The sequence below is a fragment of the Lolium rigidum genome, chromosome 4, assembly GCF_022539505.1.
Source record: "Lolium rigidum isolate FL_2022 chromosome 4, APGP_CSIRO_Lrig_0.1, whole genome shotgun sequence".
In the NCBI taxonomy this organism is placed as follows: Eukaryota; Viridiplantae; Streptophyta; class Magnoliopsida; order Poales; family Poaceae; genus Lolium; species Lolium rigidum.
In genome coordinates, this window is record NC_061511.1 from 265,967,990 (window position 1) to 265,985,808 (window position 17,819).

Sequence of the window (17,819 nt, forward strand, 5' to 3'; positions counted from 1 at the left end):
GGGCGCCGGCCACTATAGGGGTGCGGCCACCTTGGTGGTGTTTGAGGTGGCCGGCCCCCTCCCCCTTGTCCCTCATTATATAGGTGGAACCCCAAGAGGTGGTGTCCAAGTCTTCGAATAAGACCCGAACCAAATCCTTCCATAGGAGGGGGCAATCCTAGCCCAACTAGGACTCCCACCCAAAGGTGGGATTCCCACCTCCCATGTGGGGGTGGCCGGCCCCTAAGGGGAGTCCACTTGGGACTCCTCCCCCACTAGGGTTGGCCGGCCATGGGGGGTGGAGTCCCTTGTGGACTCCACCTTCCTTGGTGGTTTCTTCCGGACTTTTCTAGAACCTTCTAGAACCTTCCATAGAACCTTCCGCGACATTTTATTCACATAAAATGACATCCTATATATGAATCTTATTCTCCGGACCATTCCGGGACTCCTCGTGATGTCCGGGATCACATCCGGGACTCCGAACAAATATTCCAACTTCATTCCATATACAAGAACTACCATTTCAACATCCAACTTTAAGTGTGTCACCCTACGGTTCGAGAACTATGCGGACATGGTTGAGTACTCACTCCGACCAATAACCAATAGCGGGATCCGGAGATCCATAATGGCTCCCACATATTCAACGATGACTTTAGTGATCGAATGAACCATTCACATACATTACCAATTCCCTTTGTCTCGCGATATTTTACTTGTCCGAGGTTTGATCTTCGGTATCACTCTATACCTTGTTCAACCTCGTCTCCCGACAAGTACTCTTTTACTCGTACCGTGGTATGTGGTCTCTTATGAACTCATTCATATGCTTGCAAGACATTAGACGACATTCCACCGAGAGGGCCCGGAGTATATCTATCCGTCATCGGGATGGACAAATCCCACTATTGATCCATATGCCTCAACTCATACTTTCCGGATACTTAATCCCACCTTTATAGCCACCCATTTACGCGAGTGGTGTTTGGTGTAATCAAAGTACCTTTCCGGTATAAGTGATTTACATGATCTCATGGTCATAAGGACTAGGTAACTATGTATCGAAAGCTTATAGCAAATAACTTAATGACGAGATCTTATGCTACGCTTAATTGGGTGTGTCCATTACATCATTCATATAATGACATAACCTTGTTATTAATAACATCCAATGTTCATGATTATGAAACTAATCATCCATTAATCAACAAGCTAGTTTAAGAGGCATACTAGGGACTTCTTGTTGTCTACATATCACACATGTACTAATGTTTCGGTTAATACAATTCTAGCATGATATATAAACATTTATCATAAACATAAAGATATAAATAATAACCACTTTATTATTGCCTCTAGGGCATATCTCCTTCAGATCTCGTTCCAGCTGGGAACGAGATCCTGTGCCGTACTAGCCAAAACTGCATAGGGAAGTAAATGATCACCGCTCGTTCGATTTGTATCGAAAGGCAGCAGGTCAAACGTCAAGGAAATACAACGCGAAGCCCAACCCAACTAACGGAGACGGAAAAGAGGCGTGAAGTCGAGGACGGAAAAGGGCGCGCTCTACCTCGGAGAAAGGCGCGAGAACGGAAAAGAGGCGCCAAATCGAGGACGTGAGGAAGGGCGGGCGAAGCTGCGAAGGAGCTCGCCCGAACTCGGAGCGGACAAGCTGCTCCGCTCGCCAATGCACTTCTCTCGCCCCGTCAATCTCAGGTAAATCATCTTTGTTCTTTTCTCCACTTCTCTCTGTGGTATGCCCTGCCCTGTGGTATGCCCTACGTAGATGCAATCAATACCTTAAAACTGCTCTTAATCGCTGCTTAATTTGGACGGAGACACAAAATAGAAGTTGTAGTATATGATCATACCTCTCCAGCGGTACCCTATTTGTACGATTTGCATCAGCATAGTTGGAGTTTTGGGCCAAACAAGATTCTGTCATGTTGTTTCATAACTGTGGTTTTCTTTACAGGTTTCGAAGCTCGTTCTTAGTTCATGGAAGAAGTTGGGATGGCAGAAGATATTAACAAATCGCACCATGATTCGATTCCAATCGGTAATTTCCGTATTCCACAGTTTGGCATGAGAAATTTAAGACTTTCTATTGGTTCCAATATTTTCTTCACATTTGCATTGCGGAGTTGTACTACCCGGTTTGGTTCCTCATCTAGGTATGGAATTTAGAAATTCAGATGAAGAGGCTTGATAAGAAGCACAAGATAAGAAAAAAGAGGGAAAAGGTAGGCTACTAAATAAAAATGCCTTTTCAATGTTAGTCAATTATCATAACCCTCTTATTTTCTTGCATTACAGATAGAAGAGGTTGGGGAAGTGGCTGGAAGTGGTAGTGCACAAACACAATTATAAGCATATGCACAAGGAAAGGTTGCAAATGATAGTGTTCATGAACTTCACAATGGCAATCTTAGCTTCACTCAATTATTAACGGTAATCTTGTTCATACAGTTAGTTCATGAATCAAGAGATCATAATTGTGTAAAAGATCTTACTTCTTTATTTATTTTACGGGGACCAATCACAGATGACTTTATTACTAGGCTGTGGTGAAACAGTTCTGTCTTTTGCTAGATGTTATGGAAATGTGTGACCAATGATCGCCTTGGTCCTTGCCAGCACAATTTTTCTGTAGTTGACCTGCAGAAGATTACTGTTTGTAATTGTGTTTCATGGCAAGTAATTTGAAAACCCGCTATCCAGAAACCTTTTGGAGCAGACCACTAGCCATTCTAAATATTTGAAGAGAAAACTCCAACGTTCTGTTGGTGTGTGCTCTTTATTTTCTTGCTTCAGTGATCGGATGAATTCACAGCATGTAGATAGCTATAGATAGCTATTCTGTATGTGTTTGTGTGTTACAGTTTCCATTTAGTTCAGGCGAAGCAGCCGTATGTGCCATTTAGTTCAATTCAGCAATTGGCATTTAGTTCAGTTTTAAATTCAGGTAACAACCGTGAAAAGGTGATACTTCCTGGACTCATGTTTGCCTGCAGCTTGCAAATTTTGGCACTGCTAGTTTCGCTAAGGGACTCGGTTCCGATTCGGTAGAAGATGGCGTCGCTGGATTTGCCATCCTCCTGTTGGAGGACGCGGTCAGCATGGGCAATGGCGGCGAGGAAGACGGGCCCACCTCGCCGGCGCTGAAATCGTTCCGGGAGATGGAGGCTGAGGCATGGACGCACGACACCCGTCGGCGGCATACTCTTTGAGGTCGCGGCCGTCATGGGCAACAACGGTGGCAAGACAGGTCCGGCTCGCCGGCGGCGGAATAGTTAGAGGATGGGAGGCAGAGGCGCGGACGCACGCCACCTGTTAGATGCGGCTGGGGAGGCGGAGCTGCGGCGACGCGGTCGACGGCGATGGGCAGACTAGTGCTTTATGCGCGGAGACGGAATGAGATAGCAGAGGTTTCCCGTTTCAGTTTCTCGTCTCCGTTAGTTGGGCTGGGCTTCACGCTGTATTTCCTTGACGTTTGACCTGCTGCCTTCCGATACGAATCGAACGTGCCATAATCATTTACTTCCCTCTGCAGTTTTGGCTGGTACGTCAGAGGATCTCGTTCCAGCTGGGAACGAGATCCTGTGCCGTACTAGCCAAAACTGCATAGGGAAGTAAATGATCACCGCTCGTTCGATTTGTATCGAAAGGCAGCAGGTCAAACGTCAAGGAAATACAGCGCGAAGCCCAACCCAACTAACGGAGACGGAAAAGAGGCGTGAAGTCGAGGACGGAAAAGGGCGCGCTCTACCTCAGAGAAAGGCGCGAGAACGGAAAAGAGGCGCCAAATCGAGGACGTGAGGAAGGGCGAGCGAAGCTGCGAAGGAGCTCGCCCGAACCCGGAGCGGACAAGCTGCTCGCTCGCCAATGCACTTCTCTGCCCCGTCAATCTCGGGTAAATCATCTTTGTTCTTTTCTCCACTTCTCTCGTGGTATGCCCTGCCCTGTGGTATGCCCTACGTAGATGCAATCAATACCTTAAAACTGCTCTTAATCGCTGCTTAATTTGGACGGAGACACAAAATAGAAGTTGTAGTATATGATCATACCTCTCCAGCGGTACCCTATTTGTACGATTTGCATCAGCATAGTTGGAGTTTTGGGCCAAACAAGATTCTGTCATGTTGTTTCATAACCGTGGTTTTCTTTACGGGTTTCGAAGCTCTGTTCTTAGTTCATGGAAGAAGTTGGGATGACGAGAAGATATTAACAAATCGCACCATGATTCTGATTCCAATCGGTAATTTCCGTATTCCACGAGTTTGGCATGAGAAATTTAAGACTTTCTATTGGTTCCAATATTTTCTTCACATTTGCATTGCAGAGTTGTACTACCTGGTTTGGTTCCTCATCTAGGTATGGAATTTAGAAATTCAGATGAAGAGGCTTGATAAGAAGCACAAGATAAGAAAAAAGAGGGAAAAGGTAGGCTACTAAATAAAAATGCCTTTTCAATGTTAGTCAATTATCATAACCCTCCTATTTTCTTGCATTACAGATAGAAGAGGTTGGGGAAGTGGCTGGAAGTGGTAGTGCACAAACACAATTAGAAGCATATGCACAAGGAAAGGTTGCAAATGATAGTGTTCATGAACTTCACAATGGCAATCTTAGCTTCACTCAATTATTAACGGTAATCTTGTTCATACAGTTAGTTCATGAATCAAGAGATCATAATTGTGTAAAAGATCTTACTTCTTTATTTATTTTACAGGGACCAATCACAGATGACTTTATTACTAGGCTGTGGTGAAACAGTTCTGTCTTTTGCTAGATGTTATGGAAATGTGTGACCAATGATCGCCTTGGTCCTTGCCAGCACAATTTTTCTGTAGTTGACCTGCAGAAGATTACTGTTTGTAATTGTGTTTCATGGCAAGTAATTTGAAAACCCGCTATCCGGAAACCTTTTGGAGCGAGACCACTAGCCATTCTAAATATTTGAAGAGAAAACTCCAACGTTCGTTGGTGTGTGCTCTTTATTTTCTTGCTTCAGTTGATCGGATGAATTCACAGACATGTAGATAGCTATAGATAGCTATTCTGTATGTGTTTGTGTGTTACGAGTTTCCATTTAGTTCGGGCGAAGCAGCCGTATGTGCCATTTAGTTCAATTCAGCAATTGGCATTTAGTTCGGTTTTAAATTCAGGTAACAACCGTGAAAAGGTGATACTTCCTGGACTCATGTTTGCCTGCAGCTTGCAAATTTTGGCACTGCTCGTTTCTGCTAAGGGACTCGGTTCCGGATTCGAGTAGAAGATGGCGTCGCTGGATTTGCCATCCTCCTGTTGGAGGACGCGGTCGGCATGGGCAATGGCGGCGAGGAAGACGGGCCCACCTCGCCGCGCGCTGAAATCGTTCCAGGAGATGGAGGCTGAGGCATGGACGCACGACACCCGTCGGCGGCATACTCTTTGAGGTCGCGGCCGTCATGGGCAACAACGGCGGCAAGACGGATCCGGCTCGCCGGCGGCGGAATAGTTAGAGGATGGGAGGCAGAGGCGCGGACGCACGCCACCTGTTAGATGCGGCTGGGGAGGCGGAGCTGCGGCCGGGGAGGCAGAGCTGCGGCCGGGGAGGCGGAGCTGCGGCGACGCGGTCGACGGCGATAGGCAGACTAGTGCTTTATGCGCGGAGACGGAATGAGATAGCAGAGGTTTCCCATTTCAGTTTCTCGTCTCCGTTAGTTGGGCTGGGCTTCACTGCTGTATTTCCTTGACGTTTGACCTGTCGCCTTCCGACACGAATCGAACGTGCCATAATCATTTACTTCCCTCTGCAGTTTTGGCTGGTACGTCAGAGGATCTCGTTCCAGCTGGGAACGAGATCCTGTGCCGTACTAGCCAAAACTGCATAGGGAAGTAAATGATCACCGCTCGTTCGATTTTATCGAAAGGCAGCAGGTCAAACGTCAAGGAAATACAGCGCGAAGCCCAACCCAACTAACGGAGACGGAAAAGAGGCGTGAAGTCGAGGACGGAAAAGGGCGCGCTCTACCTCAGAGAAAGGCGCGAGAACGGAAAAGAGGCGCCAAATCGAGGACGTGAGGAAGGGCAGGCGAACTGCGAAGGAGCTCGCTCGAACCTGGAGCGGACAAAGCTGCTCTGCTCGCCAATGCACTTCTCTGCCCCGTCAATCTCGGGTAAATCATCTTTGTTCTTTTCTCCACTTCTCTCCGTGGTATGCCCTGCCCTGTGGTATGCCCTACGTAGATGCAATCAATACCTTAAAACTGCTCTTAATCGCTGCTTAATTTGGACGGAGACACAAAATAGAAGTTGTAGTATATGATCATACCTCTCCAACGGTACCCTATTTGTACGATTTGCATCAGCATAGTTGGAGTTTTGGGCCAAACAAGATTCTGTCATGTTGTTTCATAAGCTGTGGTTTTCTTTACGGTGTTTCGAAGCTCGTTCTTAGTTCATGGAAGAAGTTGGGATGGCAGAAGATATTAACAAATCGCACCATGATTCTGATTCCAATCGGTAATTTCCGTATTCCACGAGTTTGGCATGAGAAATTTAAGACTTTCTATTGGTTCCAATATTTTCTTCACATTTGCATTGCGAGTTGTACTACCTGGTTTGGTTCCTCATCTAGGTATGGAATTTAGAAATTCAGATGAAGAGGCTTGATAAGAAGCACAAGATAAGAAAAAAGAGGGAAAAGGTAGGCTACTAAATAAAAATGCCTTTTCAATGTTAGTCAATTATCATAACCCTCCTATTTTCTTGCATTACAGATAGAAGAGGTTGGGGAAGTGGCTAGAAGTGGTAGTGCACAAACACAATCAGAAGCATATGCACAAGGAAAGGTTGCAAATGATAGTGTTCATGAACTTCACAATGGCAATCTTAGCTTCACTCAATTATTAACGGTAATCTTGTTCATACAGTTAGTTCATGAATCAAGAGATCATAATTGTGTAAAAGATCTTACTTCTTTATTTATTTTACAGGGACCAATCACGAGATGACTTTATTACTAGGCTGTGGTGAAACGAGTTCTGTCTTTTGCTAGATGTTATGGAAATGTGTGACCAATGATCGCCTTGGTCCTTGCCAGGCACAATTTTTCTGTAGTTGACCTGCAGAAGATTACTGTTTGTAATTGTGTTTCATGGCAAGTAATTTGAAAACCCGCTATCCAGAAACCTTTTGGAGCAGACCACTAGCCATTCTAAATATTTGAAGAGAAAACTCCAACGTTCTGTTGGTGTGTGCTCTTTATTTTCTTGCTTCAGTGATCGGATGAATTCACAGCATGTAGATAGCTATAGATAGCTATTCTGTATGTGTTTGTGTGTTACAGTTTCCATTTAGTTCAGGCGAAGCAGCCGTATGTGCCATTTAGTTCAATTCAGCAATTGGCATTTAGTTCAGTTTTAAATTCAGGTAACAACCGTGAAAAGGTGATACTTCCTGGACTCATGTTTGCCTGCAGTTTGCAAATTTTGGCACTGCTGTTTCTGCTAAGGGACTCAGTTCCAGATTCAGTAGAAGATGGCGTCGCTGGATTTGCCATCCTCCTGTTGGAGGACGCGGTCAGCATGGGCAATGGCGGCAGGAAGACGGGCCCACCTCGCCAGCGCTGAAATCGTTCCAGGAGATGGAGGCTGAGGCATGGACGCACGACACCCGTCGGCGGCATACTCTTTGAGGTCGCGGCCGTCATGGGCAACAACGGCGGCAAGACAGGTCCGGCTCGCCGGCGGTGGAATAGTTAGAGGATGGGAGGCAGAGGCGCGGACGCACGCCACCTGTTAGATGCGGCTGGGGAGGCGGAGCTGCGGCCGGGGAGGCAGAGCTGCGGCCGGGGAGGCGGAGCTGCGGCGACGCGGTCGACGGCGATGGGCAGACTAGTGCTTTATGCGCGGAGACGGAACGAGATAGCAGAGGTTTCCCGTTTCAGTTTCTCGTCTCCGTTAGTTGGGCTGGGCTTCACGCTGTATTTCCTTGACGTTTGACTTGCTGCCTTCCGATACGAATCGAACGAGCCATAATCATTTACTTCCCTCTGCAGTTTTGGCTGGTACGTCAGAGGATCTCGTTCCCACAGCTGAGATGATGATAACGCAGAAATCAATTGGCCGTTTTCGTCTCATTTTTTTCTTGGGAAAATATATACGGAAGCGCCGCACAACCGGTGTTTCCGTGCGGCGGGTCATTAGAAAATTGCATCGCTCCCTAGAGGAACCGCTCCACCCAGGTCTTACCTTATCTTTTCACGGCTTCTCTCATCCACATAATTCTCTCTCTCAGAGCTCTGGAGCGGAGAGGCGCCGGACCACCGCATCGGAGGACCGCCACGGAGAGGCGTCGAGCGTCGCCTCGGGAGTGCAGGGAGGGGGCGCCTCGTTGGGGGCTCTGCCAGTCCGCCGCCGACGAGGCGCGTGGACGAGGCTCTCCGCGGTGAGGGCTGCATCAGGCTGCCGCCGACGAGCGAGAGGAGGTGGCGCGTCGAGGTGAAGGCTCCGCTGTCGACGAGCTTGAGGATGAGCTGCGAGCTCTACGCGGGGAGGGCTCCGCCAAGCCGTCGTAGACGGGCGCGAGCCAAGCCACCGCTGACAAGTCCGATAAGGAAGCGAACGAGCACGCGCGCATCGGCGAGCAGAGCACCTACGAATAGCTAGCACTCCATCAAGGTCGCCGCAGAGTGCGCATCAAAGGAGGCCGATATGCTGCTGCCGCTGCTGTTTCCCCTCTACGGCTCCCCCCTGAATTTCAATTCATTTTGCTGTTCATTTATGAATTTTGCATTGTGAAATTGGTAACTATAAGCTACTATGAACACTGTAAATTTCGCAGTTAGGTAATTTAATCTGGTTGTTGTTGTTGTTGTTGTGAAACAGATAATCATGACAAAATAATCTGATAGCTGGAACTGCTAGCTATTTTTTTGCTAGAAATAATATGTTAATTATGACCAATTAATCTGGCAGCTGCTATACATGTAACCTGGAGACGACTGCAAATTAACCTGCTCTAATATCTTGTACTCCGTATGAGAAATCTAGAATGATACTCTGGAATAGTATGCTAATCACACTAGTCTAATCTTGTAATCACGCTATGTAATCAGTGACTAAGTTGTGCATGCATAACCTAGAGTCTATGATCTTTTTTTTTTTTATCTTGGTAGCTAAGTAGTGTATAATCTGTTAATCATGTGATGACAATTTGGTAATTAATAACGGGAAAAAAATGTTATCGAAACATATTGATATGGGATTTAGTTTCGAAGATCTCGATGTGATGAAGCCAACTGTGAAACCGGATAATCTATCGAGTGAACGGTTTGAAAGACAAAACTTTTCTAAATTCGAATTTTAGAGGAATCTTTTTAGTGACACATGTGTACGTTCACACCGTGCACCATAAGAGAAAGGGAAAAAGAACTGCATGCAAACAGCCGCCGTACAGGTAGGCTCCCGTGCGGCGCCGCCGGGTACTCAAGCCCTTTTTTCTTTTGGAGGACACAACATACAATCATATTTTTATAGGAAATTTGTAGTGGTGAGTTTCTAGTCAATGTCATTTGGTTTGCTGACAAAATTTAAGGTGTCCACTATTTCCCCTCGCATGTTCTTAGCAAATTGTTGGCCAAATGAGTATGGGAGATTCTTTGACCAAAAAATGGCTAGTCAACTACAACATTTGATAGAGCGGATACCCTCTTAATAGGATACTCATAAAACAATATGCATCTTATTTTTAAAAGCTCGCCTTCAAAGAACCCCAAAGTTAAGCTTGCTACAAGATGGGTTGGTGTAGGAGGTTTAGAAAAAAGTGAGAGACGAAGAGGGTGACATAATATTGTTGGTTTATCGAATGAGCCCCGATGCCGTAGTTCCCGCACCACGCCCTTCTAGTGGACGCGGCCTTCCCACCGACCTGACTGTACGCACCGGTCACCACGGCAAAGAAGGTTGGACTTCCACGATGGCGGGTTTTGAGGCCGCTCTGTAGCGTGTAGGTGCTACCACGAATTCCACCCCCCCTCCTCGACGGAATTTACCAGTTAGGGAGGAATTTGAGGGAGGAAGAACATGCGCTAGTGGTAGGAGAATCTACCACGTCGGTGCCACGCTGGACGTCTGATGGGGTCCTCCAAACTCTGTGAGGCAAGACGACCTCGGTGAGGGGAGGCGACGCCAACATTGTAGAAGAGAGGAGAAGACCTCCTTCTATTTTTTGTACACATATTTTGGGTTTTTATTTGGCTAACATGTGGGGGCATGTCCACCTCAGCAAAATGCTCCCAGTTTCTGCCACCTCGGCGCTCACCTTCGTCGTTAATTAGCTCTAACGCTTCATTTGCGTGAATTACAAAATAATCACCGCTAGGATGATAATTTTATGCTAAAATTTAAAATGGTACCATTTCGTAAATTTGGCCCCTAACATGGTAGTTTTATTTATTAACTCTTCTGTGTGAGAAATGTCTACCCTGGGTGGCAGTTGAACCTTAAGCTCTGCGCAGGGGCGGAGCCAGAAAAATGATCGCCGGTGTCAAAACAGAAGTATCTTGAATCCTTGATCTAATTCACAACTAATAGTGACTATAATATATGTATATATAAATAATTAATAATTGCCAATGTACCATAATGAATGAAATTCGGTTTACAAAAGTAGCTACTTCTATTTTTCTTGGCCTCTGCAATTCTTCATCTTCAAAAACCGATCAACGATATCCTTAATTGGAATTGAATGTAGAAGTCTTTGCTTAGGAAGCAAATAATGCAGTCATTCATGAAATCATCACCTATGCGATTGCGTAGCACAATCTTCACTATTTTCATTGCCGAAAAACATCTCTCGACTGATGTGGTGGCAACGGGTAGTACTAATATTAGCTTGAGGAGCCGACATACCAAAGGAAAAGCTAGATATTTTTTTGTACTGACCATCAGCTTGGCAAGTTTAGAAATAGTTATTAGTCCCAGAAATGTTTCATCTGCTCGCACATTGTCAATGTAAATGGAAAGCTCATGAGCTAGATCCTTCAGTACGATGGAATCAAAATCATCTGAATATGACTTGGCCAAATGCCCAAATCTACTAAGCTCTCAACTTTGAAAGCATTGAAGGAATCCTTGGGACTAAATGCATCTATGCGAGTAAGCAAATCTGAGTTTACCTTGTTGGAACGGTCACTGAACTCTCCAAGCAGCAAGTCAATAACAGGGTTCAAGCAATCATATCTATAATGCTCATAGTTAGTGTGGTTTGTCTTTTTCTGTGGCCTATGCCTGTCTATATACTCCTCTTCCATGTCCAACTTCGAAATACCATGCCCTTCACAAAATGAGTAAGTTGTCTCCAATAGAGATTCCCAACCATCATCTCGAATTTGCTGAATTTTTCTGAGTTAACTTCACTTCTACCATAGCCTCCAAGATGTCTTTATCTTTCCTCTGTAGACAATGAGATAAAGCATTTGCATGTCCTAATATGAGCAACATGAAGTGTAGATGAAAGACAAAGTCAAAATCAGTAACATAATCTAAGAGATTACCAGCTTGACGTTTCTTTGAATCACTTGAGCCATCTTTTGCAACATAGTCGAGCACTCCAAGAACATCTGGGAATAAATTTTTAATGCTGAGAAGAGTTCTATAATGAGAACCCCAACGCGTGTCACCTGCTTGTTGAAGAAATTGCTCTTGATTCAACCATGTTCTAGTGATAACTTGACCACAACCAATGGCTTTTTTTAATCTCTCCTGTTGACTTTCTCTTATCATATCTTTTATTTTACAAGAAGCTCCACCAACATTAAGAAGAACAAATATCATGTCAAAGAAGTCACTAATATCATCATCCTTTTTAGCTACTGCCAAAATGACTAACTGAAGTTGGTGAGCGAAACAATGAACATAATATGCCGAGCAATTTTCCCTCATGATTAATGCTCTCAAGCCATTGAACTCACCTCTCATGTTGCTTGCCCCATCATATCCTTGGCCTCTAACTTGTTTTATACTCAACCCATACTTCTTGAATAGATAATCAATGTTGGATATGAGACATGACGCCGATGTCTCTTTTACATGAACAACACCAATAAGTCTTTCTTTGATGGCTCCAAAATTGTCGACATACTGCAAAACCACAACCATTTGTTCCTTGTCAGAAACATCAGCAGACTCATCAACCAACAAGCAAAAAACATCGCCCCCAATTTCATTAATGATAGATTTTACTATGATCTGTACAAAAAAATATAACACAATTATTAAAGCCTTACAGGACAATATGAGATGGCATAGGTTATAAGATAAAGGTAATTACAAACATTCATTACCTGCGAAAAACATTCAGTGTCTTTTTGAATTTCTGGAGCAACCAATTTGTTATTGCCCGGAGCATTTAGCACAACCTTCTTTACTTTCTCATTTTGCTCGGCCAAAAGACTTGATAACTCTTTAAAATTTTCCTTTTTTTTTGCGAGGAAGAAGACGAATTCATTAGAGCTTCGATCTTACAGAAAAGCCCAGAAAACAAGAAAAAGTACAAAGAAGTCCCTCTGAGCTCCGATCTCGCCGGCGACCAGAACGAGAAGGTGGCGCGCCGCTGCCGCTGTTCGTCATCTTGCCTTGGTTCGACGAAACCAGCCCCATGGCAGCCGGGGAGTCATCCTTCACCGCCCCCGGAGGGGTAACGCCCTGGACCATCAGCTCCACCGCGAAGCTCCATGTCGTCGTCTTCGATTTATTCAACGTCGCCGAAAACCGTCGCCTAACCGGGTCCGGCAGGGGCTGCTCGAAGTGCACCACAGAACCGAAGATCTGCGAGCACGGGAAAGAAGAGCTCGACGCAGAAGCGCTCCGAAGAACACCGCCACCGGAGGGGACGAGCATCTCCACCAAAATCCAGATCGGCGGCGACACCACCTCCCCATCGCCGACGCCTGGAGACCAGCTAGCTACTACCTTATGTACACACCGCAGCTCGGGAATCCCCCACCCTCCCACCGCCGAAACGGCCGGCGGAGGAGGAGGGATCCCGCGAGCTCCCGGCGGCGAGGTGGATCTAGCGGCTGTTTTCAGAAAATCGCCCTCTCCACACTGTAGACGAGAGAGGAGAAGTCCAAGGCTACTTCTGCCCAAAAATTCTTTAAAATTTTCCTTGTTTGTGGACTTTTCTAATTCATCATGGTCACGAAAAGCTAAACCCTGAGCTCTGCCTCTGCGTGTGACGATAAGTACCTGCAGGTTGATAGATTCCCTAATATAAAAGTGGCCGCCGCTAATATTCATGATGAGATCCACCATTTGAACGGCGCGCTGCACGCGCGGTCTCGTGAGAGGGACGTGTCATGCACGCCGTTGCTCCTCTATGTCTGTGTGCTCGTCGCTAATCTAATCAGATCCGAAAATATCAAAGTAGCGTGGTGCGGTGCTGATACCTGATAAACGGGCCTATGGTGGCCTTGAAAAGCGACGGGTCCACCTGACAGGGAACAGCATGTAAAAAGGAGGAGGGTCTGAACAGGCGGGTCCTTGGTATCTGGCGCCATGCACATACGAATGTCGGTGGCCGGCCCAGCTCCGTCCATGGCTTTGGCAGCTTCTCCATAATCACGTGAGCGCTAATCTGTTCCTATCTTCGCCTCCTCTCCTTGTTGGTGCATGCCGTGCGTGACAGTAAAAAGGTATGAACCAAGTAGATTTGGCATGTTTCGGAGGTTCAAATTCAGAGTCCACCTGGCTCGAGTAAATTCAAAGCATATTTTGCGGCACAGGAGCATCTCTGGCACGTAATGTGAAAGAGGATGTAACACCTAACTTATACATCATATTTGGCAAAAAATATCTTTCTAAATGGTGATGGTGATGCAACAGTCATACATCGTGATGTATAGTTTGGGCAATCTAAATATACATATGTATCGTTCATGCCAAATTCACATCGAACCTTCATTTTGCTCCCCATCGCGTGGCTCCCACCTACCCCTTGACCGCCGTCGGCGACCAAATCGACCCACCTATCCACGCCGCCCCTCCGATGACCTTCTGACGAACCTCCACCCTGCTCCATGGCCAAATCGAGCCGCTGCCAATCTGAATCGCAGCTGCGACCACAAGTCGATTCTGGCGGCTCCATGTGGCACCCGCGGCCGGCCTGACGACCTTCGCCAGGCATCCGTCCATTCTCCTGGCTGTGGAGGTGACGGGCCACTCTACCGCGACCTGCCGTCGTCCGCGTAGGTGACCACTGCCCGCGACCCGACCGAGGGTCGGTTCAGCGCCCACCGTCATTCACCGAGCTACTGCAGGGGAGGCGAAGCTTCTCTCAACCGCCGGCGTCGTACCTGTGGCCACTCTCCACCGTCGGCTGATTGCCACCTCCGCGCGCACAACGTGTTAGATTTATCTCTATGTCATGAACTGTATGTTGTTCGTGTGTTGATTTGTGTGCTACTACATGAAACATTTCATGAACTATTTGTGTTGTAATGTAATAATTAAGTGCTATTTGTTTTTAATTTTTGTAGATTATTTTAGATTAAGTTTCATAGTGTTTGTTTCATATGTGTATGCAATTGTTGATGTGGTTATGGGATGGCCGTGCCTATTTTAGATCACTTTGTTGCTCTAGTTGGGCCCGAAAATACACGTTTTTGGTGATGAAAAAGATCCTAAATCAGTTTACATCACCACATTTTGGTACCCTATTATAGATCCCCTGTTAGAGATGCTCCAACCCCGCCCGCCTTCATCGGTCGCTGCAGCGAGGTCGGCAAGCTGTCTACCGACCGAGCCCGCGTCTGGTGCCGCTGCGACCAGCCCCGCTCCTTCATCCGACGATCTCCTCCTCCTCCTCCTCCTACTCACATGGCATGTCCCCATGGACCGTGCCGACTCGCCTCGGCCTTGTCGGAATCCGTTGAAATTGTGCGCCAAAAACTGCGTTGAATTTGGCAGAATTTCATTGGCGCTGGTATGTGGATTTGGCAGAAATCGCGTTGAATTTGGCAGATTTCATTGGCGCTGGTATGTGATAGTTGAACCTAAAATTTTGCTCCTACCAACCGGTTGCCTGATTATTTTACGTTAATACTCAGTCTGGTTAGATTTAATCGCGGGAGGTGCTATATGGGACGCGAGAGCTGAATGCGAGCGTGCATTGATTAAATATCCGATCCGAGGTAGTACAAGACTTGCTGCATGTAATAGGAATATATGAGATATGTTGGTATGTGAGGCATTGCTGGTTGGCCAGTTTGCGGGATCTCATCTCGGATCTGCTAGAGATTGCTCTTAGAACAGTTGATCTAAAAATATTGCTCTTAGAACATCTCTAGGATATTTTGTAACTGTTGATCACACCTCATGCAAAATAGTTTAACCGTTTTTACGGTATAATTTCTTACATGATCTGCTAGAGATGCTCATCGCCTGTACTCTCTTCCCGCGTAGGCGTAGATGCTTATCACTGTTGCGCATCGCATACCATCGGCCGTTCACATCTCATCTCACCTCAAGCCAGGGAATACAGAGATTACGTCGTGTTGTGCAGTACAGACGCGTGTCTTGTGCCTTGATATGATGGCAAACGAAAAGCAGATCTACCCACTGTTAGATGTACTACTGACAGTAAATATAGTTCAGTCCTCTGGTGCTATTGTGTGCTTGTCCTCTGGGTCATGCTGTTCCAGTGAGAAATTGCGTGCGTGCCCGTAAATTGAGAAACATGAAGTGCGTGTATGCTTGCCCCATCCAGGAGCGCTCCACGATAGCCGCGTTGCGCGCGGGGGTTGGGTGCTGCTTTGCTTGGTTTCCAACCGTTGGCCCACGTGTCAAGCTATAGCTGGCTCCATTGAGAGAGAGAGAGAAAAAATTAGACTGCAAGAAGAGGAAAAGGAGGTCGCATCCTGCCATACATATCCACAAATTTCCTCGGGGGCTGCTGCCGCCGCATCTTCTCCTCCCCTGGCGATTCCGCTCTCCTCGCCGTCGATCTCCTCTGCCTCCATACCTAACCGCTGCTTCTGAAGACAATGGCATGGTTGTAGGTGGGGAGCGACATGGATTGGGCGGAAACAAAAAGTACCACCCCTTGACTCCGCATCTGGTGCCGCTATGAAGCAGATCTGGTTGTGGATGGCGCCGGAGTTTTCTCTTTCCCATCCTTGCTCTCCATCCGAAACTCGTGGTTAAGATCCTTTTACATGGATCCTCCACATCCAGGTACCACCCCTTGATCCGCATCTGGTGCCCCTTGCTTTTTAGTCGGTTCTTGAATCCTCTCCCATCTCACAAGTATTACCATCCATTGATCCTCTCGTTCTCATGGCAGTGGCGGCCGCCGGTGGAAAGCGGTTCTCAAACGGCTACAGTGGGTACAAGAATACAAGGTGTTGCGGTTGGTGCAGGTTTTGCCTCCTCCTTTCTCCCCCTTTTGACGAGGGCCACCTGCAGGGGCGCAAATTTAGGGTGCAGAGCAGGGTTAGCTCCCCATAACGCTCAAGTAGGTGTCCTACTGGCCTCAATGCAACTGATGATCTTCATGTGGGAAGACATGTAGCGATCCCTATTTTTTTTTTCCTTGTCTCATAATATTTCTTAGGTCCTCACATGGGACCTCAATGCAACTGATGGACGGTTTAAACTGATGATGGTGTTGGCGCAGAGCGTCTTGCCGTTCAAGGGAAGAAACTTTGGATGCAGGGGAGTCAATAGGTAAAACGGTGAACGAGCTTGTTGAAACTTACTACATTGTAACGAATTGTAAACTGAATATATACATGACGTTGTTGAACTGAGGTTGTATGATGTGCTATGCAGATCTGGGTTGTGCCTCGTGGTATAGGATGGCAGTTGCTGCTGGTCAATGGTAACGTAATAGATGACGCCAAGCTCGCGGTGCACTAGGATGCCATCGGCCTCCCCGATGGCACGGCCGTCAAGGCCATGGACCTCTGGATGGTATATATATCTTTCCCGCCATTCGAGGATTTCCTTCGGATAACATGGATGATTGATCTTGACCATTCTATTATGTTCTTGTTGTTTTTGTTTGTCGCAGCACAAGACACTCGACACCAAGTTCATGGATAATATATTTCTCATTGTCGAGGCAAAAAGAGTTATCTCCTATCTCAGACACGCTTTTATGGTATCGGTTTCTTTAATGCTTATAGCATAATTTGTTGGTGCGAAAAGAATGTCTATTTTTTGTGCAGATTGTACTGCATTGTTTCAACAGTTTCTTCGTAGCTTACAGTGGCTTATTCTCTGAATTGGTTTTGAAGGTGGGAAGAAGGTACTGAAGGTTATCGTGTAATTATCTTCGAAAAGTAGGGGTAACGTTCTTTACCGACTACTTGTCTTGTTGATTATGAACCCACAAATAGCTTGTGTTTACCTGTCAGTATTACTGCTTTCTCTGCATTTTCCTTGACGCCATACTAAAATATGTAAACCATGTAAGATTAATTAACTCAGTAATGCATGGTAACTGACAAGATTCTTTGATGTTGCATTTTGAAATGTCCTCTTTTTATCTATTGTTTTCTTAACACAAACATTTATGTGCTTGACAAGAGGAATAGAAATCACCCAGGCCAAAGTTTGATTTATATTTTTTTAAGAGGAGACATTTCAGGTTTGAGGATGTGCAATCAACCCTGATGGTTAGGCCTAACACTACATTTTAATATTTCAATGTATCCTGCTACATGGTCCATTCGGTGACTAATATAAAGCTTCTGATGCTACATAGTTAACTTCTAGAAAGAACAAGTAAGAAGGATGTCTCAACTTTTACGTTGCCTTTTGTGTGTGTGTAGTCAACCTTATACAGAA